The sequence below is a fragment of the Myotis lucifugus genome, unplaced genomic scaffold (assembly GCF_000147115.1).
Source record: "Myotis lucifugus unplaced genomic scaffold, Myoluc2.0 scaffold_10, whole genome shotgun sequence".
Taxonomy (NCBI): domain Eukaryota; kingdom Metazoa; phylum Chordata; class Mammalia; order Chiroptera; family Vespertilionidae; genus Myotis; species Myotis lucifugus.
The window spans coordinates 15,147,955-15,163,783 of NW_005871058.1; the positions used below are offsets into that span (position 1 = coordinate 15,147,955).

A 15,829-nucleotide genomic window follows, 5' to 3' on the forward strand; every position below is an offset into this window, starting at 1 on the left:
AATACTTGCCTTATATGGTTTTTTATGTTGCTAATTAGCATCTTTTTGTTTCATCTTAAAGAACTCTGGTTAGAATTTATTTTAAGATAAGCCTAGTGGAAATTAACTCCTTTAGGTTTTGTTTGTTTGGAAAAGTATCTGTCATTAGTTTCTGAAGTATAATTTGATAGATAAACCATTTATGGTAGTTTTATTCTTTCAGTAACTTTGATGATATCATCCCACCTCTCATTACCTGCAAGGTTTCTGATGAGAAATTCATTGACAGTCTTATGGTAACTTGGTTAGATGTAGAGTATATTTTCTTTCACTGATTTCACAATCTCTGTCTTTGAATTTTGACTGTTTGATTGTAATGTACCTCATTGAAGTCCTCTTTCAGTTCTATCTGCTTGAGGGGCCTTTCACACCTCATTTAAATGGGTGTCTATCCTAGTATGTCTTCCAATATTTGGGAAGTTTTTAGCCATTAGTTCTTTAAATAATCTCTGCACCTTTCTTTCTTCTTCTAGGGTTTCCATAATGCATATATTAATTTTCTTGCTGATATCCCATAAACATGATAGGCAGTCTTCATCTTTTTATTTATTTATTTTAAAATTATTCTTCTCTAATGTGCCTTGCTGGCACAGCTATAGGTGAATCTGAGAGGGGGTGGTGAAGAATGGAGAAGACAGAAAAGAGAATAAAGCTGGGGCTAGGTGGGATGCTGCTTCTCTGATGGAGAGACAGCACCATGGCCTGCAAGCTGAGTCTTCATTTTATAGCAGTGGTTCTCAACCTTGGCTGCACATTAGAATCACCTGGGAATCTTTTTAAAATCCTGATTTCCGGGCCTCATCCTCCGGAAATTCTGTTTCTTTGTTACTAATGTTGTGACCTCACCTCATAACAAAGAAACAGAATTTCCAGAAATCAGGATTTTAAAAAGATTCCCAGGTGATTCTAATGTGCAGCCAAGGTTGAGAACCACTGTTTTATAGCCAGTTTCTATGAGGCAAAGTAAGGGTGTGGTTACAACGTTCTCATGGGTTTTGAATCTACTCAATTACATGCACCTGATCAAGCTTTGTTTACTTGTTGCACCTCCCGCAGTCTATACAGCCACGTGGGACCACAGGTTTGGATCATAAGGTCAAGCTTGCAACTATAGCCTTTAGCTATAATTGTGTTGGGAGGGCTTTGCCACTAAAGGACCGTGTAGTCTCATTAGTCCTAGGCTTGAACCTATCCAAACATTGTAGCTGCTCTCCACACTCTAACTGGATAATTCAAATGATCTGTTTTCAAATTCAAGGATGTTTTCTTCTGCTTGGTTGAATCTGCTGTTGATGCTATCTACTGACTCAATATCATTCACTGTATTTCTCAGCTTTAGAAAATTTTCTTATGATTTCAATGCCTGTTGAACTTTCTATTTTGTTCATGTATTGTTTCCCTGATGTTCTTTTCTGGCATTATCTTTTATCTTGCTCAATTTCTGTAAAACAATTATTTTAATTTTGTCATCAGGCAATCTCTAGATATCTACTTCTTTGTGGTTAGTTACTGAAAAATTATTTTGTTCCTTTGATGGTGTCATGGTTCCTTGATTTTGTAAGTTCCTTATAGTCTTGCTTTGCTGTCTTTGCCTTTGAAGATGGAGACATCTCTACTAGAATTTACTGACTGGCTCAGGGAAAAAAACAAAAACAAAAAACCACCTTCACTAATCAGAATTCCAACTAGGGATTATGAGTCTCTCTCAGACCTTTCTGTATATGCAATAACATTCCTGTTAACCCATGAGGGACTGTCTCTGCTGCTGCTCCGTAGTCCTCAACAAACACAACAATGAACCATTGGAAGCAGAGCTGACCCTTCAGAACACCAACACTGGGTTCAAATTATTTTATGAGGAAAGATTCAAGAACTCTATTTTATACTCCAACCCAAAACTGAGTCATGAGGAAAGATTCAAAAACTGTGCTGCCTAAATAGTGATACTGTTTTCAAAATTTTGGGTTAGGTGAATCTTCCCTGCTATACCCCCCACAAAGGTGATCTTGTTCTGCTTGTCTTCCCAAGCAGCTTTTTTGAAGGTTTCTCAGATGGAGTCCATGAATTGAGTATTAGAATCAGTATTATACATCTTTTTCCCTTAATGGGGGAATTCTTAAGATCATTTGCCTTCTCTCAATCTTGCAAAACCTGGCTGGGTACGGAGAGCTTTCTGTTTGTTTTTCTTAGGGTGGTGCCCTGAAATGCTCTCATTTGTGTGCCTTCTCTCAATCCTGCAGACTCAAGTTGGCTGTCTGTGTGTACCTGCAAGGCTATCGGCAAAGGTTCAAACTTGCCATTGACAGGGGTGTGTGTGGAAGCTGGCTACAGTGGGCATGAGGTGTGCCCATGGGCCAGATAGAGGGGTCCGCATGTAAGTCTTCCCAAGCAGCTTCTTTGAAGGTTACCCAGATGGAGTCCATGAAGGGAGTATTAGAATCAGTGACGCTTTGTTGAGTTCTAAGCTCTGACAGCTAGGTCTCCACTTCTCTGCTCTGATCTCAGTCTCTCCAAAACACTTAGCTGTGCTAATTCCCTCAGTGTTCTGGGTGCCAATCTCCTGGGAATTCTGGGTAGGTGAAAAAAAGTGAGGTGCTTGGGCTGCATCCTACACAGCTGAGGAAATCAGGCACCCATTCACTATGCTCTCACTTTTTCCTATGGATAAATCATGGGCTTAGGGAGTCTTGGCTTGGCACTAAACTGCTGCCTAAATAGTGATACTGCTTTCAAAATTTTGGGTTAGGTGAATCTTCTCTGCTATACCCCCCACAAAGGTGATCTTGTTCATGGATCGTTGTCAAAAATTGATGTCCTGGGGGCCATGGTGGCTGCAAACTTCTATTCTGCCATTTTGCTGATATCACTCCAATAGTATTTTTAAATCAGTGTCTTATTAGAGAACTAATGGGCCTGAAAATCTTGTGGATGTAAATATGTAAATCCCTTCACATTTTAGAAAATACTATGTTAAGATTAACCTGGATCAAGTTACGTCTCTTCATGCAGATCACATCTGTTCCCTTAAGCATCATCTGGAGCTTTCAAAGAGAACATCCCATATGCTCAGGTGTAAGTTTTCTTCTACTTTATTCATGTTGGGATGTCTGGCAATGGCCAGCACATTCCTGCTAACCCATGAGGGACTGTCTGTCTCTGCTGCTGCTCCATAGTCCTCACCAAACACAACAATGTACCATTGGAAGCAGAGTTGACCCTTCAGAATACCAACACTGGGTTCAAATTATTTTATACTCCAACCCAAAACTGAGTCATGAGGAAAGATTCAATTAGCAACACCATTTTTCTCAGTTTCAGTTCTTTCCAACAGCTAAAGTCTTATCTGCCTGTTCAAATTCAGCAGGTCAATTTCTTCTTTTCTGAGGATGCATTCTCTCCTGGGAGGCTAGACTGCTGTTCAGCTCCCTTTGCAAATAGGCTCCTGTCAGACTGCCCCACTGTTTGCAAATCATGGCATATATGTCTGAACACCAACAGAAGTCATCTTTAAATGCTTTTCCAGAACTTTCTTAATCCCTACAAGTCAGGTGCCTTTAGATGAGACACACAAGTCTGTGCAAGACGATCAGATAGCCTACTTACTGGTACATATGTATCCAGTTGAAAAAAATTTTAAAACATATTTTGGTTATTGATACTCTGTCTTTAATACTGTCTGAAAATGCAGACTTGAGCAACTTTACAAAAAGATTTTAGTTTAATCGAATTCAAGTAATCCTTCATATTCTGCTTTTCTTCTTTTTATCTTCTACTGAGCACTTCTTTCTTCCTTACCTTCTTTCTATATTCATTTTTGCTCTTAAGCATGGATATTTCTATGGGAAAGTTCTCTCTATAATGTTGTTTCTCAAAATTATGTAAGTAAAATAGTACCAGAAACTAATTATAAAAAATATAGTAATTGGTTTTAAAAAATAGAATGTGCACATAAACTACACATATATTCTATATTCTATATTCATATGTCGCCTTAAATTATAAAGATATTAAATGCATTTTCATCAGATGACTTTTATATGTTTGTCCATAACATCCTTCTAATTTTCTTGGGTTTAATGTAAGCTCAGATGCTTTCACATTGTATACAACTGGTGAAATAATAGAACACAGCAAAGACAAAGTGAAATAGTGTACTTAATATTTATTAGTGTGCAGTGCTATGAGGTAGTGATCTCTTACTTTTTTCAAGGAACTAAGTTGGGGAGGAATGGTGGGAAGAGCCTACTGTGATACATTCACAGGTACCTAAGGGTGATGAGTTTCATTTTAATGACAAATATGAGAAAACAAAGACACAAATTACCACAAATATGTGGGTAATTTGTAGATGACCTTTTCATTTTATTAGAAAATAAAACATTGAATTAAGAGACTATACACATTATATATTCACAATACTTATCCATAGTAATTAAAGTTGTTTATTAAAATATTAATAATTTAATAAGATTAAAGTGAAATAGTTAGCTTCAACATATTAAATTATTTAATCCTTATATTATTAGGGAAGTATTATGATGGGAAGAAAGTTTAGTGTATGACAGAAATAGAAAGTAAACAAATAAAATTAGAAGAGCTTTGTTGTCACACTGCATTGTGAACACAAAAACCATACTGAATGTTTATATTATGGAATTCCTGTCCAAAAAGGCCAAGACAAATGCAGCCAAAGCCAAGTTTTGAACCAAGATCTGAATAATGTTGTGTTGTTTCAGAGAGTACCTTACAGTGGAAAAGTCTGTGGCAATTGGCAAGTCCAGGTTGAGAAGAACTAAGGTCATTACTTAAGGACTAGAATACCACATCAGGGCCAAGAAGCTTGTGCTTTGTTGCAACATGCGTTGAGTCAAGATGAAGGAGCAGTCACCAAAGAGGGCAGGACCACGAACAAGGTTGAGATTCCAGGAATTTGCTTTCAGTGTTGTTGGTTACTGACCTGCTGGCAGAACAATTGTCTTCAAGGATCAAGACGAACCTGGAAAGCTATGGATGATAAGATACTATTCATAGTGTAAAAATGGCATAATGCATTTTTTAGTGAGAATTCATTCAACAGAGTATTAAGTACGAAGTATGCTGCAAGAACTATAGAATGAATTGGGGATACTACAGTGAATTAGACATGGTCTTTGTTCACACCTAGAAATCAGAAAGTGTAAGTACTTGTTAAATGCTACAGTGGAAATTAGAAGAAGGTACTGTGAGATCACAAGGAGCATCAATACACTTGGTCTCAGGTGGCAAAGGAAGACTTTTCAGGTGAGTAATGTCAAGACAGACCTTAAAATTAGATAAAAATTTGATCTAGATAGTGGAAAAATCAGAATGGAGCATATGTAAACACTCATAGTTTAGCATGCCTGGAGGATTTATATATATAAAAGCCTAAGCAACTGTGACGACCAGCCTACCGGATCATCAGCCGGTAGCTATGATGCGCACTGACCCCCAGGGGGGCAGACGCTCAACGCAGCCAACCTCCGGTGGCTTGCCAAAGTCCTGCGGTCCCTCCCCTCCCCGGCCGGCCCTGATCAGCCCCAATCGCCAGCCAGGCCGAGGGACCCTGACTGTGCATGAATTCATGCACCAGGCCTCTAGTGAATTATAAAAGGCTAAAGCAAATGTGAAAAGAAAAATTCTGGGATCTTGAGTCTCCTTTTCATACATTGGCATGGGATTGGGGTAGAGTAATGCTGGTGAGTTCTTAAGACAGTAAGTTCCTGCTATTAGCTTATTCTTTCATGGATAAAAAACAGTGTTTTTCATTTGTCACTAGTATACTACATAAATGGAATTAAAAAAAACATACATACATAACTCATATAAACCTGTTTTAAGTACACAGAAGAAGTTTTTTGTAGTAAAAGGGATGGACTTCTCCTTGGATAGTCATTGATCATTTGTTCTGTTGACTTACATTGTCCATGGCTCAGCCAGTTTTCTTTTAAATTAATAGATACCATGAAATATTTGGAACTTTGTTGAGAAGTTCATGTCCTAAGCATTATCACTCTAGAACTTTATATTTAGTAAAAAGTACAAATTTTTATTTAGTAAATATATGACACATAATGCCAACATATCCACACCTATTACAAAATTTTCCTTCAGAAAGTGATTGCAAGTCTATGATTATTAAAACAGGTTGTTGACTCAGAACTGAGAATAATATAAAGCCAAAACCCTAACAAAAAATTTGCCAATTTTTTCCCCTTGACCAGATTTCACGTGAAATGTGTTAACAAATTATGTTAAAAAACAATAACAAACAAAAAAGGCTAATTATAAGAAATTGTGTTTAGTATGGAAAAATGACAATATGGTAGAATTAAAAATAAAACTAGATTAATGAGTAAATAAAGGACAGATACATAAAGAATTATAAAACAGGGGAAAGGGATAAATTTGAGAATGGAAGTAACTCAGCTGTATTTTTCTTTTTCTAAATATTTTTCTCTTAAATTTTTCAGAAATTAAAAAATCCTTTTATTCACACAGGAAATCTATGGATGTTAATGATAACAATCTGTTTCGTCTTTGTTTTAACAAGAAGATGTGCATGGCTTGTAGGAATTATAGGATTTGATATTATTTTTCATGTGACCTGTGAAAAGTGATCTGTACAAAAAACAGTTGTCTCACCTGGCCGGTATAGCTCAGTAGTTGAGCATCAACCCATGAACCAGGAGATCACAGTTCCATTCCCAGTCAGGTCACATTCCCAGATTATGAGCTTATTCCCAGTGTGGGGTGTGCAGTAAACAGGTGATGGATGATTCTCTCTCATCATTGATATTTCTCTTTCTCTCTCCCTCTCCCTTTCTCTCTCTAAAGTCAATAAAAACATATTAAAAAAATAGTTGTCTCTATGTAGCACAAATTAAGACTTAATAGAGATATATTTTCTCAATGTATGTTATGTGACAAGAGATCTATGGAATAAAAAACTACATCAGGATAAATTATAATATTTGCTTATCTTTTCAAATGTGTTTCTCTCTCATATTGATTCTCTCTCTCTCTCTCTCTCTCTCTCTCTCTCTCTCTCCCTTCTTCTCCTTTCTCTAAGCATGTTCTTGAGTGAGGATTTAATAAAAAAAAAATCAGTTTAATTTAGTCTGGTGAAGTTCTTGCCCCAGTACTGACAAGAATGTGAAAAGTCTCCAATATTCAGGCCATAGGAATAGATTTCCATTAAGAATTTACTCTTAAAGATAACTCTGCTAAGGAAAATTTAACTTTCCCTTTGATCATTTATTTATTTATTCTGGAAATTAGAGATGAAGGTGGTTCAAGGCAAAGAGTAATGAAAGAAATTGGGATTCCAAATAGCTCAAGTTGGAATTCTGGTAGCTCAATTGGCGTTTCTTTCATTTCAGATTCAACCCTTTGGAATTACTAATTATTCAAAGTGTGTATACATTTTCTTGGGTCACTATATATATATACATACACACATATACATATATATAAAAAATTTATTTTTATGTTTATTATAAATATGTATGTATATAGAGTAACAGTACTGATTTTTAAAATAAATCATAGTAGAACTTAGAAATTTTAAACTTCAATGTATTCTCTTGGGGAATTCATACATTTATTCTAAATAAGGCTGCTATTTTTCAAACTGCATTTAGAATCACTCTTGAGATTTAAAAAAATGCTATTTTACCAACAACACAAGATAAATTTATATTTTTATGTTATAATTAAATCACACATTTTAGAAACCAAATGCCATATTATCCAGTGTTATCACTCTATCTTCATGTACAATTCTAGCTATGATATATATTTTTTATTGTTCCTGAAAATAAAAATAAAAACACTGTCAAACGATTAAGAGTTTGCCCTGGCAGGGTGGCTCAGTTGGTTGGATTGTTGTCCTGCATGCAAGATGGTTGTGGGTTTGATTCCCAGTCAGGGCACATACCTAGGTTGCAGGTTAGATCCCTGGTTGGGACACATATGAGAGGCAACCCATCAATATTTCTCTCTCACATCAATGTTTCTCTGACTCTGTTTCCCTTTCTTTCTTTTTCTCTAAAATCAATGAACATATCCTTGGATAATAATTAAAAAATTAAGATTTCACTTTAAGCAAGATATCTTGATAAGTGAATAAATGCACTACGAGTTTTAAACTCATAAATCTCTGCATCAAAAGAATATTCTGAAATCTCTGGACTTAGCCACCTAAGATGAGACTAGATGTGACTTTTGCAAGAGTCAGTGCTTTTATGCTTATTCCAAAAACATTAGATAGCTTTATAGGCACACTGGGTAAATAGAAAACAGTATTATACACATAAAAATGAGCATAATGAGCATGTCCTTTTACCAAAAGGAAGCAATTATACTAAGTAACAAGTAATTATTTCAGCAAAAAATACAATTGCTTTTCAAATTTTTCCCATTCCAGAATTTGAGCTGAACGGGATCTTAGAGATCATTAAGTCCAGCCCATAACTTACTTCATAGGGGAGGAAATGTGGCACAGAGAAACCAGAAGCTATGGCTTGCCCAAGGTTACATAGTCATAAGTCTAATACTAGAATTAGGTCCTTGACCATTGATACGAGATTCTTCCCGTTCCATCCTGGTGCAACCCTAATAGGATTCATTTTATATGATACTTACACAATATAAGGCGATTTTCAAGTGTTAAATTATAGAATATATTCATGTGGTTTTGTGGGCTTTAAAAAGATGAAGTAGCTCTGTTAACTTTGTTTCACAAGCCAAAAACATTATACTTTTATTTAAAAGTCACATATGGGTGACTCAAAAATGTGGATCACTTAAGGAAAAGTCTAGTTTCCTTTCTATCAAAATGCTGAAATTGTTTTATTATTTTACTCAACTAAACAGTGAAATCAGAGTGGTCATTTATCAATCTATTTACTGTTTCTTACCCTGACACTAAAACATGCCGAAGTCTTTTGATTTATTTTTTTATAGCCAGTATTTTGGCTCTGCTTTCTTGGGAGATTTTCCCAAAATATTTTAGAAAAAACTTTCTCTTTTCTTTGCATTTTCTGGTTGACTACTTTTTACCAAAACATTTAAAATACTCAAAATCTTGTATATAGAAGTAGATACAAATTCTTACTATTATCTTTGTACAAATCATGTTTATAGAAGACTTCCTTTTGATAATAAAGTATATTTATCATTCGAATTAAATTGTTATTCTTTTAAATTTTGATTAGTTAATAGACCGAGTGTTCAATACTTTCCCCCTTTTATCATAATTCTCAAACTTAAATTTCCAATGCTCAAACCTTTGCAAGGTTTTTTTGAAATACCTCCATAAATTAAAAAACAAAACAAAGAAGGGAGGCAAATGACAAAAACAAAAGCCATTATGAGATCAAGGATATCAAGACGGAAGACTTTCCATGTGTTTTACAGAGAGCTGTTGGTGGTAGAGTGGGAAGAAGCCAGATGCCAGTGGGTTGAAGAATGAGTAGGATGTTAAGAAGCGGAGATATTAAGGATTGAATATGTGAAGAAACTGGGCTGTGAAGGGGAGGATGAAGGTATATTTGTAGTTGGAGATGGATGTGCTATCCTGGAAAAACTAAGATGGGCAACTTTAACTTGCTGTTCACTGGAATGAGGTAGTAGAAACTGGAGTTCCAGGACTAGCTTTCTTGTCATAGGCGAGACTGTGAATGAAGGCACGGTTGATAAGTTTAATGATGGTGGATTATAAGATTTCCCATCCAAGTCCTTGTATTTTTTGAAACAGGAGAGGAGGGAAGAAGTCATCTGCTGCAAGTGCAGAAAGAGAAGATAAGGTCAATTTGAGGGAGTGGAGGAGGCTTGAGAGGTTTTGAGGTAAACCCGCATGAATGTTGACTTGACAAACAAGGCATGTGTGGTCGCCTGGGGGCTTTATCTTAGCGAGATCAGTAGATTGGCTGTTTTCTCCCAAAGCAGAGATATTGGTGTGGGAAATTTGGCTAATCAAATAGATCTTTTTGAGATTTCCACCTTTGTATACAGCAGCAGACAATGAGAGTAGCTGAAGGACAATCACCCCTCTTTCTTATGACACAGTCTCTACTTAAGTTTGGATAATGCAGAATTGACTGCCATTTCCACATTGCTTTGCAGTTTACACTTTGATATGCATCATCTCATTTGATTGCGATACAACGAAATGGCTTTATTATTAAAATTTCCATTTGATGGTTGAGAAAATGTGGACTCAGGGAGGTTGAAATGCATTAAAGCTTACACATAGGCTTTCTGACTGTAAGGGCCCAGTTTTGCACCACTTGTATGAAGCTTTCAGAACTATATTTGATTAAACCACTGAAGGTGGAATTTACTAGAGTATAAACTGAAGAGACAAAGGCAACTCCTCACCTCGCAGAAGGCGGACTATCTCACACACAACTGAGAGAATGGAGGTTTCTTGAAATCTGACAAATAACAAGGTTAGATGCAATACATAAAATATATATATTACATCTTAAAAGAAATCAATCCTTGGTTCACAGCTCAGAATAGCATCTTTTTTTCGGGTGCAGCGGAGGATGCTCTGGTATTATATCAAACAACGTTTAGTGAGCAAAAGTAACTGAATGCAATATATTAACCAACAACAGTGCCAGGGCTTTTAAAGGCACAGTATTGATTTACTTCTTTCAAAACCAAAGTGACAGCAAAAGGGGGAGAATATCATATGATTCAGGGAAGATATCTGAGAATTTAAAAGTGGCAAGCACAAATCCATTAGTTAAAAATGGGTCAAAAGACAAACCAGAAAACTGTAGACTAGTGAATCAGTGAATTCAACATTTATTATAAGTAAAATACAAGATATTGTGAAAGGAAGAATATAGGAGGCAAGGAGTCAGAAAAGGAATTGGAATAAGAAGAGTTTTATGAATCTATGGCCAAGCGAGCCGGTACAGCAATAAATTAGGTTTTTGGTGTTTTATAGTCATCCGACATGTATAATTTATGTATTAGTGATTTTTAGGGTATTTGTAAAACTGTTGCAATAATTTACCTATCATTGGAGAGTCATGTAAATAAAACAAGATCTTGTTTAGTCATTTCTTTCCCTGAGTAGCTCAGTGTGGCTCCGATAATGCACCCACCGAGATCTAGAATGGGCAAGGCTGTAGGTATTTGCCTCGCTGCTATGGTTTTCTAGGGACTCTGCCCTCAGGTTTGAATTAATAGGATAGTAAGCCCCAAGCAGCTGGCAGCTGAGTGCAGCTACTGTCAGAAGAAGTTTGTTTTGCTCAGTTCACAGCTTACTTGGCCAAATTCCTATTCACTGTAACATCAGGGAGAATGGGTATAAGGAGAGAGGGGATTCCAGAATGGCTCAGTCAGTCCTGGAGATGGAGCGGGAACAGATATTGAGGCCAGATCTATGTCACATGCAGCTCAACCTTCATTCAGTCACTAAAAGTAGGTTACAAAGCTTGTTGCTCCACTGCCATAGTATTGCCAGCACTCCAAGTAATGAATGATGAGGATAATCATGCAAAATGGCATGCTTTCTTAAAATCAGGGTGAAGTAGGAAGAACTTTTCACTTTGCTTACTAAACTGTACCCCTCTGTTTAGCATAGTACCCAAAATGCTAGAGTTGGTAGAGTTTTATTCTAGTTTATTTCTCTTTGTCACATTTAAATGTTGTTATTTTATTTTCCTTATTGGTTCTTGGACAGAATCTGTAATTAGCATTTCACTACCTTACAGCACCGAACAACAGTAAATTTTCAAAGTGTGCCAAGACCTCTTGCTTATTCAAATGTGGCCATCCTAGCCTCATCCCAGATTTTATAAATCAGAATCTCTAGAGTTTTAACACTGAGATCTGTTTAACAAGATCCTTCGGTTACTTTTAGAAACATTACATGTAATATCCATAAAGGAAAGTGCATATTTTACAACTTTACAGTGAGCTGAATCTTCACATACTGAACACACCCATGTAACCAGCACCTTGATAAAAAACAGGATGTGACTAGTACCTTTTGGTGCTGATAATACCTCTTGACTATGACCAGAAACCTCTTACCGCTTCTTGTCACTGCCTCCACTAAGGGTAATCACTACCCTGATTTCTAAAAGCATAGATAAGCTTCACTTGTTTTTGTAATTGATATGAATTTAATCAAACAAGATGCACTCTTTTGTGACTGGCTTCTTTTACTTGATATTATGTTTGTAAAAACAGATCTATATTCTTGCCTGTAGTTTTAGTGCTTTCTTTTTTCTCACTGTTGAATAGAAACATATTGTGAATATATACCATGACTTACGTATTCATTCAGTTTTTGATGGGCAGTTGGCTAGTTTCCAGCTGTTTGAGGTAATTTTGAATAGTGCTGCTATGAACATCCTACTGTACTTTTTTTTTTTTGCAGTGCATATGTTTGCATTTCTGTAGAGAACATCAAAGCAAAAATTGCACCAGACAAAGGAAGTGAAGGAAGATCTTACTCAAGGTTATTGCAATAGAATAGACCAGAATGCCATCTAAACTCAACCCAACTAAAATAAGAGTCTGAAGAGTTATTAAAAGCTGGGGTGGGGAGATTATAGGCCACCTGTGTTTGCTGACTGACCATAGCCAATTACCTACCTTCCAAATAAGAGGTAGTTTTACAACTTGCAGCTAGGCACCCACTGAAGTTAGGATTCTATCCTCCAACAGAGACAGTGAGATAAAGGCTCTATCTTCCTTGTTGGTTATATTTCAAAGAGATGGTTCCCAGGTCTTCAAGAAAGAAAGTCTTGGGTTATAAAGTTTACATCTCAAAGGTGCAGAGATAGAATTTATAATAGCGGGTTCCTAATCCTAAGGTACTACTCTCAGAAAGGAAGGTCAGGGTCAAAGAGTAAGGGAGAAGCTTGTCTAATATCGGGACAAAATCTGAGGGAAATATGGAGACCATTTTGGTCATAAATATTTCTAAGAATGAAATTAGTAGGTCCTAGGTTATGCAAATATTCACCTTTAGCAGGTACATTGCCATACTGTTTTTCCAAAGTTGTACTAATTTATACTCTTTTCAACAGTGTAAGAAAGTTTTGATTATTTCACATCTTCACCAAGATTTGGCATTTGCTCTATTTTTTATTTTAGCCATTCTGGTGGATATAAGTAATATTTCATTGTATCCACATATTCCCATTTTACTAAGTGATTTTTAGCAGTTATGGGCTTTAAAATTTTGTATAAGGCCTTTTCACCATCTCCAGACACATCCTTATGTGTTTTCTCATTAGATAAATTGTATGGTGATATTAATGGAATATCTAATATATGTCAAGCCATCTTTGCATTCCTAAATTGTTTATATTAAAATATTCTTATTTAGCAGTAGAATTGTTTGATTATATATATTTGTTGTCATTGTTAATCCTCACAGAAGAATATCTTCCCATTGAATTTTAGAGAGAGTGGAAGGGAGGGGGAGAGACAGAGAGAGAAACATCTATGTGAGAGAGATACATGGATTGGTTGCCTCCCACATATGCCCCAATCAGGTACATGACCTTGACTGGAATTGAACCTAGGACCCTTCAGTCCTCAGGCCAATGCACTATCCATTGAGCCAAACCAGCTAGGGCAATGATATAGTACTGAAGATTATTTCATCAATATTTATTATGGTGAGATTAGTCTGTGGTAACTTTCTCAGGTTTAGGTATTGATGCTAAAATTTATATAGAAACTAGAGGCCCAGTGCATGGATTTGTGCACCGGTGGGGTCCCTCAGCCTGGCCTGCACCCTCTTGCAATCCGGGACCCCTCTGGGGATGTCAGATAGCCAGTTTTGGCCTGATCCATGTAGGCCCGATCCAGACAGGTGGGAGCCCGATCCGAGCAGGCCCAATCCTGATAGACCTAATCCCCGTAGGCTCGATCCAGACAGGAAGGAGCCTGATCCTGTGTGTTGAGTGTCTATCCCTGGTAGTCAGTGCACATCATAGTGACCGGTCTTTCAGTCATTCAGTTATTCTGTTGTTTGGTTGCTTAGGCTTTTAAATATATACATACTCACAAATTGAGTGCCACTTGTCAAAAGAAACTAGGTTAATCATTTCTATATTGTTGCAATTTTAGTATGTATATTTCTGAAGTGAATACATGTTCACTAAGCTTTTAATTTCAGGGAGTAAACAGTTCACTTTGCTATTTTATGGCTTTAACTATTTTTTACTATATAGTGTAGGGCAAAAGTAGGTTTACAATTGTGTGTGAGAGTTTATTCTTGTATTGTTATTTATTAATTATTTTATTATTTCCCATACACACAGCAATAAATCTACTTTTGCCCTAGTCTGTAGTTTATTTTTCTTCTTTATGTCTTCATTCTTTCAATATCTATTAACTTTTGTATGTGTATAGCATCTTGAAGAATTCCTGGCTTATAGTGGACAAGTGATTATTAAATGAATGAAGAGCTGAAGGGATAAATTTCTTCTATCACATTTAAAATGTTGACTATAAGAGGGGTTGAGATTTGTAATTTTTTTCTTGTGAGCTTGGCAGAGGTTCTATCAAAGTTAAGTATAAATTCTGATGGGAAAATATTAGCTTCTTAGCTTCTCTCAGGGATCTCGGGTTCTCTATATCCTAACAGTTTTATGTTAACTTACTAGAATGCGTCTCTGTTCTCATGTATATAGTATATATTTAGACTCCATACTTGAGCATGGAATCGATTTAGAAAGTCTATTTCTTATGGTGGTCTTTCTTTTCTTTTATCGTAGGTTTGTAACGAGTTTTGTTGTTGTTTGTTTGGTTTTAGCACTTTTCCAAGACTGTAGAGAATTTGTTTTTGTACAGCTCATATCAATGAAAGAAACTTTTTTTGAGGCCCCAGGTCTATGGGGCTCATGTAGGAAGGTCACCCTGTGGGTCCAAGGAGGTGATGGAGGGGCCTTATTTAACTTTCTTCTTGGGGCACAGGTTGTTGGTGTGGCTGAACTTCTTGTAGCAGTTGACAGCACGGGGATGCAGGCGGGAGGAACACTTGCAGCAGATCATCTTGTCGTGGTTGTACTTCTGAGTGAGCTGGCAGAGGGGGGCTCAATGATGCCACCCCTCAGACGAAGCCCAAGGGACAGGGTGGATTCTTTGAATGCTGTAATCTGAGAGACTGCAGCCATCCTTCATCTGTTTGCCCACACAGATCAGATGCTGCTGGTCAGGCAGGATGCCCTCCTTGTCTTGGATTTTATTGTGACATTCTCAGTGGTTCCACCTCCCGGGTGATGGTCCTGCCAATTCAGGGTCTTCACAAAGATCTGCATCTCGCTGGAGAAGCTGGCCTCCTTGCAGAGAAAGAGCACACATTTTTGTGGTCTGTCTTATTTAAGGGCAGTACTTCAAGGACCTGAGCCCTGCCCAGGTGACCTTCTTTAAGCTTTCCACATCTTTCTATACAGTGGTGTTAGATTTTAGTCCTCAAGAATGAATGAAATACCCTTGAGCCACAATTGAGTCACTTTGAAGTTATTATTCTGTTTTTGAGGGGTTTTGTTGTTGTTGTTGCTGGTACCTTTCTTTTATTTTTATGCTTGATTCATATTTAACAACTTTCTAAATTATATATATTTTTTCAGCATTTCTCTATGTCAGGGATGGGGAACCTTATTTCTGCCAAGGGCCATTTGGATATTTATAACATCATTTGCAAGTCATACAAAATTATCAACTTACAAATTAGCCAGCTATACTTGGTCAAACATTTAATTCACTCACTCCTAATGCCTTGGCA

At 36.7% G+C, this 15,829-nt stretch overlaps 1 pseudogene; it reads right to left on the bottom strand.

Moving 5' to 3' along the window:
* Window positions 1-14,991: 14,991 nt before the first annotated feature.
* On the bottom strand, window positions 14,992-15,362 carry LOC111824971 (annotated as a pseudogene).
* Between the last annotated feature and the right edge of the window lie 467 nt (window positions 15,363-15,829).